Consider the following 16,585-nt stretch of genomic DNA (forward strand, 5'->3'; position numbering starts at 1 on the left):
ATGTATTAACGATTACTTCAAAATTATTAATTAATGATTCAAAACACAACACTTTTTAGTTCTTACATCATATCAAAACATTTTTTCAAACCAAAATAATAATAATAAAAGGACAAAAGTTTGTAAGAAATTTCATACAACCCACATATAAGAGTGACATGTGTCCTTTTACATACTATTAAAACAACATGCGCTTCTTATATATCAATGAACACATGTCAATCTTATATATAAGTTATATAAAATTTCCTACAAACCAATTTATAGAAAATTTATATCCATAACAAAATTACTTTTCAAAACCACTGTCATGCATACTCTATAATTTTTATTATTAATCTAATATGCTAAAAAAATTATCAGGTTGAGGTAATTCAAGGAGAAAGAAAGAAAGAAATAATAAAAATAATATATATATATATATATATATATATATATATATATAGAAATGCTTGATTGTACACTCCCATCCCACCACTATCCCACTCTTGTCTACATGGACCAATAATATTGTTAAAAAAATCAGGGTCCCACTACACTCTCTATACTATCTCTCATATTATTGGTCCACGTAAAAAAGAGTGGGATAGTGGTGGGATGAGAGTGTACAACCAAGTATTTCTCATATATATATATATATATATATATAATTTTCTTGTTGTTGCAATTTTGATGAAAATTGTCAATTATAAAGAGGAAAAAGAAAAAGCGTCGAGGTTTATGCCGTCAATCTTCAAACTTGCTCATTCGCTACCAATTCAAACCGTCAAAACTCGCTCTCTCTCTTGAGCTCCCCCCTTTTCCCTCCTTAGAGAGAACCTCCCGAACAGATCTTGTCCTTTTCACTGTAACTATCGCCATCACTACTAAAAAAACCTTGCTTTTCCCGTCTCCATCTCCCCATCCCTTTCCAAATCTCCTATCACTTTCCAGCTCTACCCCATCACTTTAGCAAGCATGGATAGCCCCAAAACAGAACTTCAAAAGCTCACAGAAGAAGTGGAAAAGATAACCGGAATCTGGCATAAAATGGCTAGATCTCGGCCAGTTGGCCGGAAGCCGGTCGTCCTGGCCAGATCCTGCCGTTCTGTGAGGATCCCGGCCATAACGGCCGGATCCAGCAGGTTTCCATTATTCGGTCAAACGAAAATTATTTTTAGGTTAATCATTATTTTTGCCCTTACCAAACCAAAAAATGTCAAAATTATTTTCTAGAAACCATTTTACACCGAATCAAACGGTTATGAGGCTGAAATCAATTCTCTTCTTCCTCTTGTCCCTGGCTTCCTTTTTCCACGCCCTGAAAAAGAGCCCCTCTGGATTAGCTTCGAGTACGAGCGCCATGCTGATTATTGCATGATTTGTGGGCTTATTGGGCATAAAAAATACAGTTGCCCTGCTCCTCCTCAGCCACTGCCTCAAGAAAAATAAGCAATTTCTCTCAAGGCCATCACGGTTTTCAGGCCCCGACTTCTACTGAGTCCCTCTGCCAGTGAGTCCACTTCAGTGCTCTCTTCGGACAGCCCTGCATCGAGCCATAGCACTGCTCCGCTGGAGATTTTCCATGGTGCTGAGTCACACAAGCTTCAATTCGTTCCATGCCCGATTCCTCTGCACCTCAGCTCACACGTGCCAATGGACAGCAGCTCAAACTCGGAAGTTCCAGATCCCAGCCACATATCAAAATACCCTTACTTATTCCTCTCCCCCTTATCCTATCCTAATTCCTATCATCAATGCCTCTGTCTTTCCCAACTAGTTCTATTAGACCATCCCCAACAGCTTATGTAAACCCAACTTTTGGCCAAAGTAGATGGCAAAAACGATAAAACCCTCCTCCAACGGATTATGCAACCCAACGCTAGAAAAGATTTCTTTTCTACATTTGTGCACAGTGGCGTGATACTGTGCACAAATGGATACTTATTTTATTGCTTTTTCCTCCTACCTTTTTCTCCTGTAAGGTTCAAAGTTGTTGTTTCTTTCATTTTCTTTCTCTTTCTCTCGTCACGGATTGGAAATCGCCCTCCATGTTCATGATCCCGTGGTTGCTGTTCATGGTGATCACGATCCCTCCGATCCTTGCCGCTTGCTGCTTCAGTCTCTTCAAAAAGTACAGGATCTTGAGCTCGTCGCCGCCGCGGTTGAGCATGTCGCTGATCTGGACCACGGTGGCCGACCTGCCGATCCATTCGTCTGGTAAAGGATTTGGATTTGGATTTTCTCTTTGAGTTGTTTTTGCAATTGGTTGGAGAATGGGTATGGGATTTGGTCGAAGGAAAGGCAGGTGGTTCTTCTTCTTGGACCACTGGGTGGCCTCGCTTAAGCCACCGCCCGCGTTAACGCCGCCGATTGGAAGATCCAGTTCGCCTCAAAACAACAACAGCTTGATAGTTGGAGGAGGAGGGGGGGTGTGGGGAAGGGGAAGGGGAAGAAGAAGACCGGGGGCGAAGCTATTCCTACTAGAGATTTGAGGATTCTTGGGCCTGTCTTAAAAAATGATTATTTTAATAAAGTAGAGGAAATTTTAGATAGGCTGTTGGATGAGGTTTTGAAAACTGGTAGCAAAAAGAGGTTTTGATTACTTATTTTGGCTCAAAATTCCCATAAGCTGATGGGACTGCTCTTACGGTTTTGCCCCTCAGCCTATCATGGATTCCACAATAACCCGCATCCAAGAAATCTCAGATCCTCCCCCTTCAACCCAACCGGTCCAATTTAAAGAGTTCTTATCTCCTTGGGCCAAATCCCATACCACCAGCCCAAATCCATTAGCACCCCAACCTTTCCAAATTAACCCACCGCCGATGACTTATCACACACATTCGGTAAAGCCTATCCACACGTGTCAGCCCATTCTTGCAAAGCCCAACCCATATGTTTTCTCCAGAAAACACGACCCAACGCCCAGCCTCAATCGTTTTCACCCCTACTGGTATCCTAAACCAGCCCGTCATTCTTCCCCTCTAGTCCCTACCGTCTCCTCACCATTACCTCCATCTCCGTCCCCCCTGGCCCTCCATCCCCGATTACCTGTCCATTATCCAAAGGAAAAAAGAGAGTTACTTTTGCTGATGATGACATTCCCCTGGCATCACTCAAATACGAGAAATTATCCCACTCCACATCCCCTGGTTCTCAAGCCCGTATGGAAATGGCTGCCATCTCTCTCATAGCCCTGAAGAATTCCACATTCTCTCTGGGACCAATGGCAACTTTCATGGCCAACCCACTGCTGCCGGCTCATGGAAGCCCTCCATACCCCAAGAAAATTGGTGTTTCTCCACATATGGCTAAAAAGGTGACTGCAACTCCGGGACCTCCCCGACGTTACACTCGAGCTGACAGAGAGCGCCACCTTTTCAGCCCTGCAGTTTAAGAAGATACAAGAGGTTTGAATGACTCATCCTCTTCTGTCACTGAAGCTGAAGCGCAACGAGCGGGTCTCTCTAGGCCCGCTCCTCAACAATGAAAACACTTGCTTGGAATTGCAGAGGGCTTACCCGTCCCTATGCAATTCACAGCCACCGGGTACAGGTTAGAAAGCATTCCCCTGATGTTCTTTTCCTTTCTGAAACCAAGATTACACCTGATGTTGCTTGCAATATTTTAAACAATCTCGGTTACTATTCGCTGGCCCATGTTCCCCTGTTGGCTCTAAGGGTGGACTTCTGGTACTGTAGAACTAGAATGCTTTGTGACCAATATAAACATGAAAGATGATAAAATGAAAACTCTCGTACAACTCTCACGCAACTCCTTTTTACATTGTGTGGGTCTCACATGTGGAACCTGTTAGAAAACTAAAGATATGGAACTACAGAAAATTGAAGAAATTAAGAAGATGAAAAAAAAAAATAAACTGTATAAAAAGAACACTGGACAGTAAAGCGAATATAAATCTGTCTCTTAGACAAATATTACTTCCCACTTAAGTAATAAGTTTTACAAAAGGGAATATAACAATTTTGTCCTCAAGATACAATACTGCCCGAATATAGTGTGCAGATCGCAAATTCTGAACACTACTCTGAATTTAGAAATTCTGTAACAGCAGAGAAGATGAAAAAAAAAAAAAAAAAAAAAAAAAAAAAAAAAAAAGAGAAGAACTTGGAACTACCAAATCTGCTGGAAAAATATAGTTTTTATCTAAAAACTCAGAATCAGTTTACAGCAGTTTTAATACAGTTTCTAACTGTTGAAAACACAGTTTCTGACTGTTGAAAAAAGCAGTTAGAAAATATAGTTTCTGACAGTTACGTATTTGAAAATATTACTGTTAGACAAACAGTTGTACACATCAGGAAAAATACACACATAATTAATTAATCTCGTGTGCAACGATGCGAATTTGCTAAGCGCGTCTAAAGCGACTAAGCGACACGCGTGCAACGACCAGTGCTTCGCACTGGGTGACGCAACTAGCATAACTAACGCATGTATACTCAAAATCTTATTTAGTATAAGAGCTTGATAAATGCTTACAAAGCACAAAAAATACTCATAACTTTTCAATGTAGGATAAAGAATAATAAAAAGAAATAGAGGGAAATTTAAATATTTAATATATATTCAAATTAGAGATAAACTTAGATTTTCATGAAATAATTTTGAATAGAACCCATATGCATGGAACCGATTTATGTGAGAATTGTGTGGAAGGGGTTGTGTGGAAATCAAACACCTTAAATATTAGTTCTTGCCTGCTTGGTGCTACTCTATCCCCCAACAACCTCTGGATATTTTCTTGTGTGTATGGTCGCCCTTACAATTAATTTTTCCAATTATTAGTTTCAACCTTTTAGCTTCAAGGGGAGTGATTTTATCTTTGCAGCGATTGTCGTCTCATGGAAAGTTGAGGTTCCCATCAGAGAATATGTCAGTTGGATAGCTAATAAGGTTTATTCCTTTGCTTTTTATTTTTCTTTCCAATACTCGACTAAAAAAACTTTGGTGTGAGAACCCTAATAAGTGTGAGTTCGTCTATCCGGCTCCCTCCCATCCAAAAATTTTGATCTCTCTCCCCAAAAATCAAAACCTCACACTCAAAACCACCCCATCTTTACACCCAATTTTGGCCACTCGGCCAATCCAAAAAACTCACTCATGACCAAAAATTTCCAACAATCAAAATCAATAACTCCTCCACCTTCGGTTGACAGAAAATCAAAACCCCAACATCGTTGAACAACCACACAGAACCACTGAACCCCAAAAATCAAACCCACCCAATAAAATTGAAATCCAAAGCAACAATCTTTTGAACCACAGTAGCTAAAAACCTCATTCTCCAACAAATTTGAAACCAGACCCAAGTCTTTGGCCTTCGAACCCGAGAACCTCCGACTCATCAAAGCCAGCTCCATAGCGTGACCGTACCTGACTATAGCGACGATCATCAGCTTCCGGCACCGCTCAATCGAGGTGACCACGTCCTGTAGGAACTTGATCTCCTGTCGAAGATTCTTTCCGGCGCCGCCTTAGTCGCTTCTGGAGAGTGACTTGTCGGAGATCGAGCCCAGGGTTGTGAGATTGATACCGGCACAGAAGTGGATGACAACGTTGACGTTGGGCTTTTGGTCGAGGGCAGCAAGGGCGTTGGGGAATTTGGAGAAGAAATCACATGAGAGCATTGGAGAGAGAGAGAGAGAGAGAGGCGTAGACACTGACGAGAGAAAGAAAGAAGAAAAGCCAAAAGAAACAATTAAAAATTAATGCATCCTTCAGAGTTGCACTGTTCACAAATGGATAAGAAATCTATTACAGCTTTTGTTTAGATAATTTAATGGTGTGAATTTTTTAGGTTTTTATTATCTATTCTAACCTAAAGATAAAAATAGATAATTTACTATGAGTGCTCTTAAATGTCTTCTTTTTGGCACTTGTCCTACTAGACTTTCGATTTATTTGGGTGTGTTTTGATTGCTAATTTGTTGTTTTTTCACTTTTTGAAAATGTTCAAGTTTAAAAAAAATAAAAAAAAAAAGTAAAAATCTTCAATATTTAAAAAAAGAAAACTGATATTATAAACTAGCTAGATTAATATATATATATATATATATATATATATATATATATATATATATATATATATATATATATATATATATGATACGATGACGTTTTGAATGTGTTTTAAAGTTGGATATAAAATTAATCGATGAATTAGAAGATATTATATGACCATTTTTTTTTTAAGATATCATATGAGCTTTAAGTCTCAATAATTAGTTGTTGGCCGGAGATGGAAGGCGCGGCAAAGGAAATTAAAATGGGTGCGTATATTTTAGGGAGAAGATAGAAACACACTCACTACATACCAACTTACCAAATATACACTCACCTTCTCACATGGGGTGAGTCTTATTACATGTGGGTCTCATCCCATGTGAGAAGATAAATGTGTAATAAGTGTATTTCTAACACCATATTATAAGGGGTGTGGGGACCATTCGATCTGCATGGTTTGGTGAGTATTTATTTGGAGAATTGATAGAGATGGGACGTTTAACCGTCCCCTCTCTTCCTTTTAATATTAAAAAAAACAATTTTAAAAGCAAAAATACACTTTTCTTTTGTTTTTTTTTTTTTTTCTTTTTGATTGAAATTGTTTTTTTTTTTAATATTAAAAAGAAGAGAGGGACGTCCCCTCTCTACCGATTCTCATTTATTTGTATTGAGATAATCGGAATCTCTTCTCTCTGCTACTACTTGTTTTTTTTTTTTTTTTTTGAGAAATCTGCTACTACTTGTTGAGATATCTTTAACGCAGGTTGTGCTTTAAAGGCACAGATATCCCTCGTCATCTTTGCTTGTTTCAGAAGAGAAAGAACACCATTGCATTAACTGACGCATATGGAGAGAGAAAGGGACCTCCCTATACAAAATCACTATCCCATCTATGAATTTCATTGTAGAATCACGTGTCAGCACCGGCGTCAATCAGGTAGAGTTCGTCGACCAGCCTCTGGCAGTTCTCGCAGGAGCTACAGGCCAAGCTGGTACGGCGGTTCTCGTGGAACCACGGCCACGCGTCGCCTACTCTGTTGGCCTCGGCAGTGGCTGAGAATGGCGCCATCGTGGAATGAGGCTCGTGCTTGGCGGCGGGAACTGGCTCAGCTTGTCCGGAATCGGTCCGGTGCTCATAAAGCTCTCGGTGTTCTCAGATTTATCAGCACCAAAACCGATGACACCGTCGATGCATGGAACCAAGTCCAAAGCAACTTCAATGTCCTCGCGAAAGACAGCTTTCTCTACCGTGCTGCTTTTGCACAATGCATAGGTCCAATTGTCCGAACTCATTCCTCATCTCTTTTTTGTTTTTTGTTTTTTTGGTCTTTTCTGATTTTCATTTTTTTTTAATAGAAATGAAAGATTCAAAGGAGTTTGCTCTGGAGATCTTCGATGCGTTAAGGCGCCGGAGACGATGGCTCGAGGTTGACAAGATCAGCCGAGACGAGCTCTACAAGTTCTGGTTGCAAATCACTGATGAAAGCTTCGATTCACGGCTCCAGATCTTCTTCCAAATGTGCGCATACATAATTAATTAATTAATTTTTCCAATAATTAATTAGTTTCAACCTTTTAGCTTCATAGTCACTCTTTTTTGGAAATAAAAATGGCATGTGTATAGAGCATTAAAAGATTGAAAATTTGCAGTTTTTCCTATAACTTTTAATTAGCATTATATATGAAAGATCGCTTTCTATGATTATAATCCACTAACAATCTAGGTTCACTAATTTTTTTTATTCAATGCCTAATATTCTGTTAATTTATTGAATACTTCCTCATTTCATTTGTGTATGCGTTTGATTACCATTGTTCACTGCATTACCACTCTTCACTGTAATCTAATGGAACGAGTTGATTTTATTTTATTTTTTTTTCTTGTGTAGTTGCAACATAAGCCCACTTATCGTACATTTGTTTAGATCAATTGAAAGTGGCCTATTTTTCTTTTGTCATTGAAACCAAATGATGTACATTAGTGCTTTTTGATACACCTATCTTTATCAGCTATGGTTGATTCTCAGAACCCGGTATGGGATATGGAGTTGTCCATTTCATTTCAATATAAAAAATCTGAAAAGGTGTAATAATTTATGGTTAAAGAAACAAATGTGTTGTAGATTTTTATGAAAAGCGGTTACCAATATATATATATATATATGATGATGATGATGATGATGATCTTATTTAATTTTTCAGGGTGGACAAGAATGAAGATGGTAGTATCACTGAGGAAGAAATTAATGAGGTAGGTTTCTACCCAAATAATAGCTCTTTTTGGTAATGTGTTTTAGAGGTTATTTTATTTGTTTTTAGTTTGAAAGTATTATAATATAATATAACATAAAAGTAAAAAGGAAAAAAAAAAAAAAGTTTGGAGTGTTTCGGTAAATTGATTATTTGGTAATATTTTTGTTTCAAGGAAAAAATAAAGAAATTTTAATAGCTAGTTAGTGAACTGTACGTAATTACTGCCGGTTTTCGAAATCTAATTTTAGGAAAATTTCTTTGTGTATATATATATATACACATCATTTTCAATGGGGTTTGTGGTGGGGGCTTTTTGGTCAAACTATTTTGTATGAGTGTTTTTTTTTTTTTCGATGAATTATTTTGTATGAGTGTTGAAAACAATTAAATTTGTTTTTCTTTAATGGCCGGGTAGATCATGCTGAAAGCTTCTGCGAACAAGTTATGGAGATTGAAGGAAGAAGCGGAAGATTCAGACCCGCAAAGATTTGGTTTCATTGAGGTGGGTACTTTTCTAATTAACAACATTAACTTAAAAACTACATGTACGTGAGGGATTGAAGATATCAACTTTTAACCTGAAAATACTTACTTATACTCGTTAATTAATCTGTTTTAATATTTTATTGACTTATTACAATTATGCCCTAGGTTAAAAAAGTATTGCTTCTTGCAAAATAACACTTCAGTTTCCTTGTCATCAGGAGGATTCAATCTCGGATGTAGTTAGTGCTCACTTCTACTGGGTAACGAGGGAGCAAGGCTCCTTTGATTGGTTTAAAGGGGTCATTAATGAAGTTGATGATCTTGATCAAAGGGTAAACACGAACGTTAATTCTTTGGCATCATGTGTTTTATTTTTTGTTGAAATTTCCCTAGTTGTCAGTTAATTTGGACTTTAATCAGGGTGTCATTGAGATGCACAACTACCTGACTAGTGTGTATGAGCAAGGAGACATCCGATCAGCCTTCATTACCATGGTCCAAGCCAAGCACTCAACCATGCTAAGAATGGAGTGGACATTGTTTCAGGCACTAGGGTAATTAATTAAGCTCTTTGATAATTACCATACTGATCATACTAATTATACTATGCCACACACCATTCATCATTCATGCCATCTTAACCTAACCCCTTGGGTGTGCTAATGTATTCAAATGATCTCATAATTGACGAATGTGACTTAATTAATGATAATTAAGCTCTTTGAGACTTAATTGCCTGGACACTTGACCATTTCCAATTTTCCATCCAACTAGTATAGAATTTATGATAACTAGCTAGCTGTATTTAGCAATATTTTATAGATTTAACAGCAATAATAATTCAGTGACTCTCAATTTTGCCCCTGCCTTGATCACCACTATCCTACACTGCTTTTTATTAACAATTTGGCTTAGGTGCTGTTCATTGATAGTGATTTACGTGGCAATATATGACATGTTCAAGAGGATCGATCATTCATGGTGATTCAACATATATATGAATTATGATGACTTTTTGATAATGGGCAGCTATGGCATTTAGAGGAGGTGTTGTTACAACAGGCCACTTACCTTGATCAATATAGTCCAGCGCCACGTTACAGCAGCCAAGCCTTGAGCCAGAAGTTACAAAGGTAAACAAAAAATTATCTCCAAGAAAATTGGAGGCAACTCGGGGTTTTGAGCTTGTGGATGGTGATCATGACTGCGCTCTTCACAGGGAAGCCACCTTGCGTGTGATTTTCCAAGGCTTGCCCATTTGCCTGAGAAAATCTATGAGCTCATTGAGAAACCCAGCTACATGAAGCTGGTTAAAGGGATAGAAGGGGTGACTGGAATTGTAATGGTGATATTAATGGCGGTTGCATTTATACTTGCAACACGATGGTTCAAATGGAGTCTTATTAAGCTGCCAAGCCCTTTGGTAGGCTCACTGGTTTCAATGCCTTCTCGTACTCACACCACCTATTTGTCGCTGTCTATGCCTTGCTCATTGTTCATGGCACATTTCTCTATCTTGCGCACAAGTGGAACCTCCAGTGGCACATATACCGTCTTGAGGTACCACTTGTGCGCCAGATAAAAAAAACGTGCCATAGACTGTTAGAAATAATTTAGACATGAATTATTTTAACCTAACATGCGCAGCGGAAAAATAAAAACAAAGTAGAGTTTCGGCATACCTCCGGCCATTGTTGCTCAAGCACTTTCTTCAGAACTTCTAGGAACAAATATGAGAGATCTTCTAACCTATGCCTATTGCTTGATGGCTGTACTGATGGTGTACACAGGCACTCTATTTATAGGCTAGGTCAGGGACCCTCAAAATGGTAAACACCTTAATTGTCTCCTTCCATCAAGGAAACAATATCGTTAATTGATTTTAAAATCAATTAACCGATTCCATATTTACGGTAATCTAAATAAATAGAATTAACCATAATACCGATTCTATATTTACGGTAATCTTAATTAATAGAAATATCTTTAATACCGTATATGTTTATTATTAAAATAATAAACATAATAGACACCGTAAATGTGATATAAAGGCCACAACCAAAAAGGAATAATATATACTATATAAATATAATATATATTACATTCTCCCACTTGGACTTTATAACACATGACCATATGGTATTAGGTTCTTTAGTTTTGGCCAATCTTTTATGGAATCCTCCAACTCAGTTAAGAAGTGTTTCACACGAATCATGGCGGTAAAACCATTATAAAAGTAGGTTGTCCCTTCCATGTATCACAATGTAAACCACTCCTTACATGAGTACCTTATGGATAATCAAGCTTTATGAATGAACTTCCTATAAGTCATTCGGGTCCAACTTTATTTATCCTCATGGATAAAAATTAACAAATGTGCACAATAAACTTTATTTCATTAACTTTATGTCTATAGATTAAAAAGGAGTACAAAGTGAATCAACAAGTCCCATATGGTCCACATGACCTTTAAACTGTTTTACCGGTAAACCTTTTGTCATGGGGTCCGCAACCATTGATTCTGTACTAATATGCTCAATAGAAACTTCATGTCTCTTAATGTTATCCCTAACACTAAGATACTTGATGTCGATGTGCTTACTTCTGCTTCCACTTTTGTTATTCTTAGAGAAGAAAACTGCAGCAGAATTATCGCAAAAGATCTTAATGGGTCTTGCTATTGAATCGACAACCTTTAGTCCACCAATGAAGTTTCTTAACCACAATGCCTGTGTAGTGGCTTCATAGCATGCAATGAACTCTGCCTCCATGGTAGATGTAGCAACTATAGTTTGCTTGCTGCTTTTCCAAGATATAGCTCCTCCAGCTAGAAGAAAGATATATCCTGAAGTAGACTTTCTGCTATCTACACATCCAGCAAAGTCTGAATCCGTATATCCAAAGACCTCCAAACTATCAGCTTGTTTGAAAGTCAAACTGTAACCCTTGGTTCCTTGCAAGTACCTCATGACCCTCTTGGCAGCTTTCCAATGCTCTAATCCCGGATTACTTTGGTACCGTCCCAGTATTCCAACCGCTAATGCAATATCAGGTCTGGTGCAGACTTGAGCATACATCAGGCTTCCCACTGCAGATGCATATGGGATACTTTTCATTTGCTGTTGTTCCAACTCATTTTTGGGACACTGGTCTTTACTGAATCTTTCTCCTTTAGAAATAGGTGCCACACTAGACTTACAGTCACTCATCTTGAATCTCTCTAAAACCTTTTCAATGTAGGCCCTCTGAGACAGTCTTAAAACTTTTTGTTGTCTGTCTCTGTGAATCTCTATGCCAATGACATAAGAGGCTTCACCCAAATCCTTCATTTCAAAGCTTTGAGAGAGTAACTGCTTAGTTTCATGTAGCAAACCTAAATCATTGCTTGCAAGTAGAATATCATCTACATACAGGACTAGAAATATCACTTTACTCCCACTGACCTTAAGGTATATACATTGATCAACAAGGTTCTCAGTAAATCCAAATGAGGTAATAACCTTGTGAAACTTAATATACCATTGACGGGAGGCCTGTTTTAGTCCATATATAGACTTCTTTAACTTGCAAGCTTTCTTGCTATCATCATCGAAGCCTTCAGGTTGTTTCATATAAACCTCTTCATCAAGATCCCCATTCAGGAATGCTGTTTTCACATCCATCCGGTGTAACTCTAAGTCAAAATGAGCTACTAATGCCATGATTATTCTAAATGAATCCTTCTTTGATACTGGAGAGAAGGTTTCATGGTAATCAATGCCTTCCTTTTGAGTGAAACCATTGGCCACAAGTCTAGCCTTATATCGTTCAACATTACCAGAAGCATCCCTTTTGGTTTTGTAAACCCATTTGCAGCCTATGGCTTTAGCTCCTTTTGGTAAGTCAACGAGATCCCAGACTTGGTTTTTGGCCATGGATTCCATCTCTTCCTTCATGGCATCGTACCATAATGTGGAGTTATCCCCACTCATGGCTTGTGAAAACATACTTGGATCATCCTTAGGTCCAACATCAAAGTCAGACTCTTGGAGGTATACAACATAATCTGTAGAGATTGCTGGTCTCCTTATTCTAGAGGACCTTCTTAATTCTACTTCCTCTGCATTTTGCAATGGGAGAGTAGATTCATTCTGAACCTGTTCTGTATGAGTTGGTTGTTCTAGAACTGGTTGTGGCTCAGGATAATCAATCTGATTTTCCCTGAATACAATCAATCTTCCTCTGTGAGGAGGAGATTTGGCCAACTCTCGTGCTTCCACTAATTCTATCCTTTGTGGATGAGCACTCCCACTAGGTTCAGCATCCTCTAGAAACTTTGCATTTATAGACTCAACAATCCTAGTACTGTGAGAAGGACAGTAAAACCTGAATCCTTTTGAGTTTTCTGCATAGCCAATAAAATAACCGCTGGTTGTCCTTGGGTCAAGTTTCTTCATGTTCGGATTGTAAATCCTCACTTCAGCAGGACAACCCCATATGTGTACGTGATTTAAACTCGGTTTCCATCCAGTCCATAATTCAAAAGGTGTCTTAGGGACAGCCTTGGATGGAACTCGGTTTAATACATACACGGCAGTCTTTAAGGCTTCACTCCACAAAAATAAAGGTAATTCAGAATTACTAAGCATGCTTCTGACCATGTCCATAAGTGTGCGATTCCTTCTTTCTGCAACACCATTTTGTTGTGGTGTGCCAGGCATTGTGTATTGGGCAACAATACCTTCTTCTTGAAGGAATCGCGCAAATGGACCGATCATTTGTCCCTTTTCTGTGTACCTACCGTAGTACTCTCCGCCTCTATCAGATCTTACAATCTTGATTCTCTTTTCCCTTTGTTTCTCCACTTCCACCTTATAGGTTTTGAAGGCATTGAGCGCTTCAGCCTTGTCATTTAGGAAGTAGAGATACATATATCTCGTATGGTCATCAATAAAAGATATGAAATATCTTTGACCATTGAGGCAAGGAGTAGAAAAAGGTCCACAGATGTCTGTGTGTATGATTTCTAGAATCTCAGAACTCCTTCTGGCACCTTTAGTGGTCTTGTTGGTTTGCTTTCCCTTTATGCAATCCACACAAGTACCAAAATTAGTAAAGTCAAGAGTTTGTAAAACTCCATCGCTTACTAATCTTTTGATTCTCTCTATGGAGATATGTCCCAATCTCCTGTGCCATAGCCAAGCGGAGTTCTCATCTACAAGGTTTCTCTTTATGCCAATATCAGTATGCAACGATAAATAATTGTTCTCAAAGTTGGGATCTAAAGAAAGTTTGTATAGACCATCAATTTTTATTCCACCACCAACAAAATTATTATTTCTAAAAATACTGAAAATTGAGTTAATAAACCAAAAACCGTATCCAAATACATCAAGTTTTGAAATAGAAATTAAATTTCTAGAAAATGATGGAATATAAAAAACATTCTCAAGGTCTAGTACATATCCAGTTTTCAAAATAAGTCTGTAGGTCCCAACTGCTACGACCGGTGAGAACAATTTATTTCCTGAGTAAACACGTTGCTCACTTCTTATCGGCTTCCTTGTTTTGAGAAATCCCTGCAATGTATTCACAATGTGGATTGTAGAACCAGAATCAATCCACCATGTATTGCAAGGAGCCTCAACAAAAAAAGATTCATGACATACAAAAGAGATGAGATTACCTTTCTTTTCCAGCCATTTAATGTATTTCTGGCATTCTTTCTTCATGTGCCCCTCCTTCTTGCAAAAGTAACAAGCATCCTTATTGCCTTTGACTGACAACTTGTTTCCTTTCTTAGAGTGGTGGGCAGCCTTGCCTTTCTTAGTCCTTGCCTTAGTACGAGCAACCAAGTGAACACTTTCCGGTTTCTCGTGTTTCAATCTCTCTTCCTCTTGAACACACATGGTCAAGAGTTCATTAATTGACCAGTTATCCTTATGTGTGTTGTATGAAATCTTAAAGGGACCATACTGAGGAGGAAGAGAGTTGAGAACCAAATGGACCAAGAAGGATTCGGAAATCTCAACCTCAAGGGACTTTAATTGAGCTGCTATATCCCTCATTTCCATGATGTGCTCACACACACCTTTGGAACTGTCGAAGGCTTGACTTGATAGTCTCTTCATTAGAGTGCTGGCCATGGCTTTAGTTGAACTCACAAACTGTGCTTCAACGGCTTTCAAAAAATCCTTAGCCTTAGAACATTCGGGGATAGAACCCCGAATGCCTTTGGCAATGTGAGATTTCATAAACATTAAGCTAAGGCGATTGGATCGCTCCCACCTTTCATGTTTAGCCATCTCTAGTGTAGTACTAGTATCCGTTAAAGCGGGTGGTTCATCCGTCCGGAGTGCCATGTCTAATTCCAAACACCCTAATGTAAAGAGTAAGTTCTCTTTCCATTCAGCAAAATTATTGCCATTGAGTTTTGGAACATGAAAAGTACCGTCAAATAATCCAGCAGGTATAGCTGCAAGAACCAAGGAAAAACAAAACTACTTAAGTGCTATGAAGTTACTTTAATTTAAATCAGCCAATGCTAATTTAAATAGTAAATTTCAACCTACCTTTGGGCAAAGGTTGCATCACGCATGAAATTTACTCCTTATTAATAAGACCAATAAATTTAAAATATTAATAAATAAAAATTCCTCGTACCTTTGGGCAACCGAGATAATTTTTATTTTTAATACTAAATTTATTATCTTATTCTAATTAAGTCATAAAAATAAAAACCATCCCTTTGGGGATAGGTAATTAAATTTATGAGTTAATTACAATACGATGTTAATTTTTCCATATGAAGTTCATATAATTAAACTTGATGCAATTATTATTCAAAATTGAGATGCTTTGGCTCTCTCAAATTATCATAATAATTGCGACTTCATTAACATCTAATAACTTTATAGATGCCCACAAATGACCCTAGGAACAAAACAAACCAACACGTAAATGAGGTAAACAACATTCTCCAAGGTGCAAGCAGATGAGCTCCCAGGAAAGTGAGGGGGGTCACACCGGACACACTTAAATCCCAAGACTTTCCTTGCCAGAACTTTCCCCGACATTGCATTCTCAGATAGCGTCATAAACCCACATTAACATATTAGGTTTTGCTAATTATCCCTTAGGTCTAGGCATCAAACAATTTATAAATATACAATTATGTATTAAACAAATTATTTCAATACATAATAATTTAAACTTCAATCCTAATAAAAGATATTAAGATAACACACTAAGCTTATAGCCTAGCCTAATGGTTTAGAATGTGGCTTTAGGCCCTTTTACACTAAGTGAACCCAAGTTCTAAACCCCATAAAGCCCCTTTTTTTTTTTTTTTTTTTTTGAACAGGCCCAATTCTGGATTGGGCTGACCCACGGGTCAGCCCACTTAATGTCAGGTTGGGTTCTGGATTGGGCTGACCCGTATGGGTCAGCCCACTTGATGTGGGATTGGGTTTTAAACCCTACCCGATTAACAACCCGACCCGACCCGTCTTTTTCAAGATGGGTTGAGAAACCCTAAGGCTAGAAAAAAGGACCCAGCCGCCGCCCCTGTCCTCTCCCGCCGCCGCCCCTTTCTGCCGTCCCTTATGCGGCGGCCAAGAGAGGCCGCCGCCCTTGACGACCACGGCGACCCTAGTGGGTCGCCGTGAGCTGAAGAAGCAGCAGCCAAAGGGCCGCTGCTGTTTGGGACAGCAGGAACGGCGACCTAACACTGCACAAGCAGCGGCCGAAAGGCCGCTGCCCAGGATGCCGAAACGGCGACCCAAGGGTCGCCGTTTCCCGCAGAGGCAGCGGCCGAGGAGCCGCTGCCCGGGTACTGGAACGGCGACCCAAGGGTCGC

The 16,585-nt window shown here is 38.8% G+C and overlaps 1 pseudogene; it reads left to right on the plus strand.

Annotated features, from left to right (window-relative positions):
* Nucleotides 1-3,398: 3,398 nt before the first annotated feature.
* On the plus strand, nucleotides 3,399-10,323 carry LOC133853997 (respiratory burst oxidase homolog protein A-like; annotated as a pseudogene).
* The last annotated feature ends 6,262 nt before the right edge of the window (nucleotides 10,324-16,585 follow it).

The sequence above is a fragment of the Alnus glutinosa genome, chromosome 13, assembly GCF_958979055.1.
Source record: "Alnus glutinosa chromosome 13, dhAlnGlut1.1, whole genome shotgun sequence".
NCBI lineage: Eukaryota > Viridiplantae > Streptophyta > Magnoliopsida > Fagales > Betulaceae > Alnus > Alnus glutinosa.